Source organism: Branchiostoma lanceolatum, chromosome 2 (genome assembly GCF_035083965.1).
Source record: "Branchiostoma lanceolatum isolate klBraLanc5 chromosome 2, klBraLanc5.hap2, whole genome shotgun sequence".
NCBI classification, from domain to species: domain Eukaryota; kingdom Metazoa; phylum Chordata; class Leptocardii; order Amphioxiformes; family Branchiostomatidae; genus Branchiostoma; species Branchiostoma lanceolatum.
The window spans coordinates 14,701,436-14,707,946 of record NC_089723.1 but is presented as its reverse complement, the minus strand read 5'-3'; positions in this window follow the sequence as shown (position 1 = coordinate 14,707,946).

The following is a 6,511-nucleotide window of genomic DNA, read 5'->3' as shown; positions in this document are numbered from 1 at the left end:
GCAAAATTTGGCATTTTCCCGTGGAACTAAATACATCACAAAATTTTTTGACACGGAGATGACTGTTAGTGTCAGAAAGAGAAAACTCCAAGGTATAATCAAGCCCATTATAAAGAAAATCCTACCACTGTGATTTTCACAATAACCCGACGCGCGAGGTAATGCAACACGGCCAAAAGAACGCAACAAAGGTCAATCTGGGTCAAAGAGGCAGTTTACCTTCAACGCGTATGGATATCCGGAAGTAAGGCTCGGATCGAAACGCAATTTCCACCCAAAACACACCAATTCATACGCTTTTCGGCCATGTTAGTATCTAATGTCAGTTCGAAGCACATTTTGAGAAATGTGAACTCAAACCCAGACCCTCGAAACCCTTTCGTCCCTTTTTTGTCGCGGACTACCATGGACCACTGTCGCGGAAGAACTGGTGCGTGCACCGTTAATATATGCAAATCATAATTGATATCATATATGACTTTAACAAGGTATCTCCTATCAGCATGCGAAGTTTGACTTGTTTGCGACTTTGCGTTCTTGAGTTACAGGTGGTTGAAAGTTGCCGTGTCGGAATGCTGATTTTGCCCCTCTGGGCCGTGGTACCATTCAAGGCGCATAATAGCAATTACGTCACAATGGTAGCTTCCACTTGAAGATGATTTTGTCCGTGAATTCACGCTAAATGAACAAGTCTTGCCGTTGAAATGAATGTCAGTGGGGCGCACTTGCGATAGAGTAGACTTTTCTTCTATTTCTGACCGGAATAAACGCTACATACCGCCTAGAACGTAGTTGACTTCATGACGTCACAATGACTTTCACTAGCCTATCTTTTCAAGTGAGAACGGTGCCGTTTTAAGTTCCGTACTTCTACGGCTAGCCGTTTAAGTTCTTATTTTTGGCGTTAACTGATAGAGAATAGGCCTAGCCTTCTTGCCCAAGTGTTTCCGCGGCCCAGATCCATGTTGTTTTGTAAAAAAACGAAGTTAAATGAGTTACCTTTGGTTAGGGTGGGGGTCTGAGCTGCACTTCTAACAGCTATGAAGGCATAAAAGGGCATCTGCCGAGAAAAGACCTTACAGATTGGTGTCGGTCTCGGTGCGATTAACAAGCCTAGGGATGTACCTTCTGATTTGTATGACTTTTTTGCCTGAATGTTGTAAACTAGCGCGACAGCGAACTTGACACTGGATTGGGCCGGAAAGTACGAGAATGACGTCATCGGGGCCTTTTTTCATTGAAAAACGTCTCCTACTTGACGAAGAAGCCACTATCAAACGTAAATATGCAATATTCCAGTGCCCCAGTGTTAGGGCGATGCAAAAAAGCAATATTTGGGTAAATACTACGTCATCGATGTTCAGCATACCCACTTTGAAGTCTGTATGGCCGTGTTCGAGGGGGGGGGGGCATGGGGAGGGGGGCAAATCAGCTAATTATATGACATCGTATAATCATATCAAAACTCTCGAAATCATAATTTTTTCGCTACGGTTGGGTCGGGGGACACACTCTCATGGGGAAAATGCAATTTGTTGGCTTTCTTTGCTGCTATTTTTTCCAGTAGATCTCCTTTAAAGGGGGCACCCCCTAGTTTATTTTGGGTCTCAATTCGAGTTTGCATACCCCTAAGTCTAGCGACCGTCTCTTCCAGGAAATACTTCTGAGCCAAAACAACTGGGAATGGGAATGAAGGCTTTCCCTCTAGCTACAAGAAAACCCGAGTTTCGGTTTCTTCAACCTTTGTAATTTTAGTAAATATAAGAGGGAAAAAGTATTTTTCCGTCAAAAATGAGGCGCAAAATTTGGCATTTTCCCGTGGAACTAAATACATCACAAAATTTTTTGACACGGAGATGACTGTTAGTGTCAGAAAGAGAAAACTCCAAGGTATAATCAAGCCCATTATAAAGAAAATCCTACCACTGTGATTTTCACAATAACCCGACGCGCGAGGTAATGCAACACGGCCAAAAGAACGCAACAAAGGTCAATCTGGGTCAAAGAGGCAGTTTACCTTCAACGCGTATGGATATCCGGAAGTAAGGCTCGGATCGAAACGCAATTTCCACCCAAAACACACCAATTCATACGCTTTTCGGCCATGTTAGTATCTAATGTCAGTTCGAAGCACATTTTGAGAAATGTGAACTCAAACCCAGACCCTCGAAACCCTTTCGTCCCTTTTTTGTCGCGGACTACCATGGACCACTGTCGCGGAAGAACTGGTGCGTGCACCGTTAATATATGCAAATCATAATTGATATCATATATGACTTTAACAAGGTATCTCCTATCAGCATGCGAAGTTTGACTTGTTTGCGACTTTGCGTTCTTGAGTTACAGGTGGTTGAAAGTTGCCGTGTCGGAATGCTGATTTTGCCCCTCTGGGCCGTGGTACCATTCAAGGCGCATAATAGCAATTACGTCACAATGGTAGCTTCCACTTGAAGATGATTTTGTCCGTGAATTCACGCTAAATGAACAAGTCTTGCCGTTGAAATGAATGTCAGTGGGGCGCACTTGCGATAGAGTAGACTTTTCTTCTATTTCTGACCGGAATAAACGCTACATACCGCCTAGAACGTAGTTGACTTCATGACGTCACAATGACTTTCACTAGCCTATCTTTTCAAGTGAGAACGGTGCCGTTTTAAGTTCCGTACTTCTACGGCTAGCCGTTTAAGTTCTTATTTTTGGCGTTAACTGATAGAGAATAGGCCTAGCCTTCTTGCCCAAGTGTTTCCGCGGCCCAGATCCATGTTGTTTTGTAAAAAAACGAAGTTAAATGAGTTACCTTTGGTTAGGGTGGGGGTCTGAGCTGCACTTCTAACAGCTATGAAGGCATAAAAGGGCATCTGCCGAGAAAAGACCTTACAGATTGGTGTCGGTCTCGGTGCGATTAACAAGCCTAGGGATGTACCTTCTGATTTGTATGACTTTTTTGCCTGAATGTTGTAAACTAGCGCGACAGCGAACTTGACACTGGATTGGGCCGGAAAGTACGAGAATGACGTCATCGGGGCCTTTTTTCATTGAACAACGTCTCCTACTTGACGAAGAAGCCACTATCAAACGTAAATATGCAATATTCCAGTGCCCCAGTGTTAGGGCGATGCAAAAAAGCAATATTTGGGTAAATACTACGTCATCGATGTTCAGCATACCCACTTTGAAGTCTGTATGGCCGTGTTCGAGGGGGGGGGGGCATGGGGAGGGGGGCAAATCAGCTAATTATATGACATCGTATAATCATATCAAAACTCTCGAAATCATAATTTTTTCGCTACGGTTGGGTCGGGGGACACACTCTCATGGGGAAAATGCAATTTGTTGGCTTTCTTTGCTGCTATTTTTTCCAGTAGATCTCCTTTAAAGGGGGCACCCCCTAGTTTATTTTGGGTCTCAATTCGAGTTTGCATACCCCTAAGTCTAGCGACCGTCTCTTCCAGGAAATACTTCTGAGCCAAAACAACTGGGAATGGGAATGAAGGCTTTCCCTCTAGCTACAAGAAAACCCGAGTTTCGGTTTCTTCAACCTTTGTAATTTTAGTAAATATAAGAGGGAAAAAGTATTTTTCCGTCAAAAATGAGGCGCAAAATTTGGCATTTTCCCGTGGAACTAAATACATCACAAAATTTTTTGACACGGAGATGACTGTTAGTGTCAGAAAGAGAAAACTCCAAGGTATAATCAAGCCCATTATAAAGAAAATCCTACCACTGTGATTTTCACAATAACCCGACGCGCGAGGTAATGCAACACGGCCAAAAGAACGCAACAAAGGTCAATCTGGGTCAAAGAGGCAGTTTACCTTCAACGCGTATGGATATCCGGAAGTAAGGCTCGGATCGAAACGCAATTTCCACCCAAAACACACCAATTCATACGCTTTTCGGCCATGTTAGTATCTAATGTCAGTTCGAAGCACATTTTGAGAAATGTGAACTCAAACCCAGACCCTCGAAACCCTTTCGTCCCTTTTTTGTCGCGGACTACCATGGACCACTGTCGCGGAAGAACTGGTGCGTGCACCGTTAATATATGCAAATCATAATTGATATCATATATGACTTTAACAAGGTATCTCCTATCAGCATGCGAAGTTTGACTTGTTTGCGACTTTGCGTTCTTGAGTTACAGGTGGTTGAAAGTTGCCGTGTCGGAATGCTGATTTTGCCCCTCTGGGCCGTGGTACCATTCAAGGCGCATAATAGCAATTACGTCACAATGGTAGCTTCCACTTGAAGATGATTTTGTCCGTGAATTCACGCTAAATGAACAAGTCTTGCCGTTGAAATGAATGTCAGTGGGGCGCACTTGCGATAGAGTAGACTTTTCTTCTATTTCTGACCGGAATAAACGCTACATACCGCCTAGAACGTAGTTGACTTCATGACGTCACAATGACTTTCACTAGCCTATCTTTTCAAGTGAGAACGGTGCCGTTTTAAGTTCCGTACTTCTACGGCTAGCCGTTTAAGTTCTTATTTTTGGCGTTAACTGATAGAGAATAGGCCTAGCCTTCTTGCCCAAGTGTTTCCGCGGCCCAGATCCATGTTGTTTTGTAAAAAAACGAAGTTAAATGAGTTACCTTTGGTTAGGGTGGGGGTCTGAGCTGCACTTCTAACAGCTATGAAGGCATAAAAGGGCATCTGCCGAGAAAAGACCTTACAGATTGGTGTCGGTCTCGGTGCGATTAACAAGCCTAGGGATGTACCTTCTGATTTGTATGACTTTTTTGCCTGAATGTTGTAAACTAGCGCGACAGCGAACTTGACACTGGATTGGGCCGGAAAGTACGAGAATGACGTCATCGGGGCCTTTTTTCATTGAAAAACGTCTCCTACTTGACGAAGAAGCCACTATCAAACGTAAATATGCAATATTCCAGTGCCCCAGTGTTAGGGCGATGCAAAAAAGCAATATTTGGGTAAATACTACGTCATCGATGTTCAGCATACCCACTTTGAAGTCTGTATGGCCGTGTTCGAGGGGGGGGGGGCATGGGGAGGGGGGCAAATCAGCTAATTATATGACATCGTATAATCATATCAAAAGTCTCGAAATCATAATTTTTTCGCTACGGTTGGGTCGGGGGACACACTCTCATGGGGAAAATGCAATTTGTTGGCTTTCTTTGCTGCTATTTTTTCCAGTAGATCTCCTTTAAAGGGGGCACCCCCTAGTTTATTTTGGGTCTCAATTCGAGTTTGCATACCCCTAAGTCTAGCGACCGTCTCTTCCAGGAAATACTTCTGAGCCAAAACAACTGGGAATGGGAATGAAGGCTTTCCCTCTAGCTACAAGAAAACCCGAGTTTCGGTTTCTTCAACCTTTGTAATTTTAGTAAATATAAGAGGGAAAAAGTATTTTTCCGTCAAAAATGAGGCGCAAAATTTGGCATTTTCCCGTGGAACTAAATACATCACAAAATTTTTTGACACGGAGATGACTGTTAGTGTCAGAAAGAGAAAACTCCAAGGTATAATCAAGCCCATTATAAAGAAAATCCTACCACTGTGATTTTCACAATAACCCGACGCGCGAGGTAATGCAACACGGCCAAAAGAACGCAACAAAGGTCAATCTGGGTCAAAGAGGCAGTTTACCTTCAACGCGTATGGATATCCGGAAGTAAGGCTCGGATCGAAACGCAATTTCCACCCAAAACACACCAATTCATACGCTTTTCGGCCATGTTAGTATCTAATGTCAGTTCGAAGCACATTTTGAGAAATGTGAACTCAAACCCAGACCCTCGAAACCCTTTCGTCCCTTTTTTGTCGCGGACTACCATGGACCACTGTCGCGGAAGAACTGGTGCGTGCACCGTTAATATATGCAAATCATAATTGATATCATATATGACTTTAACAAGGTATCTCCTATCAGCATGCGAAGTTTGACTTGTTTGCGACTTTGCGTTCTTGAGTTACAGGTGGTTGAAAGTTGCCGTGTCGGAATGCTGATTTTGCCCCTCTGGGCCGTGGTACCATTCAAGGCGCATAATAGCAATTACGTCACAATGGTAGCTTCCACTTGAAGATGATTTTGTCCGTGAATTCACGCTAAATGAACAAGTCTTGCCGTTGAAATGAATGTCAGTGGGGCGCACTTGCGATAGAGTAGACTTTTCTTCTATTTCTGACCGGAATAAACGCTACATACCGCCTAGAACGTAGTTGACTTCATGACGTCACAATGACTTTCACTAGCCTATCTTTTCAAGTGAGAACGGTGCCGTTTTAAGTTCCGTACTTCTACGGCTAGCCGTTTAAGTTCTTATTTTTGGCGTTAACTGATAGAGAATAGGCCTAGCCTTCTTGCCCAAGTGTTTCCGCGGCCCAGATCCATGTTGTTTTGTAAAAAAACGAAGTTAAATGAGTTACCTTTGGTTAGGGTGGGGGTCTGAGCTGCACTTCTAACAGCTATGAAGGCATAAAAGGGCATCTGCCGAGAAAAGACCTTACAGATTGGTGTCGGTCTCGGTGCGATTAACAAGCCTAG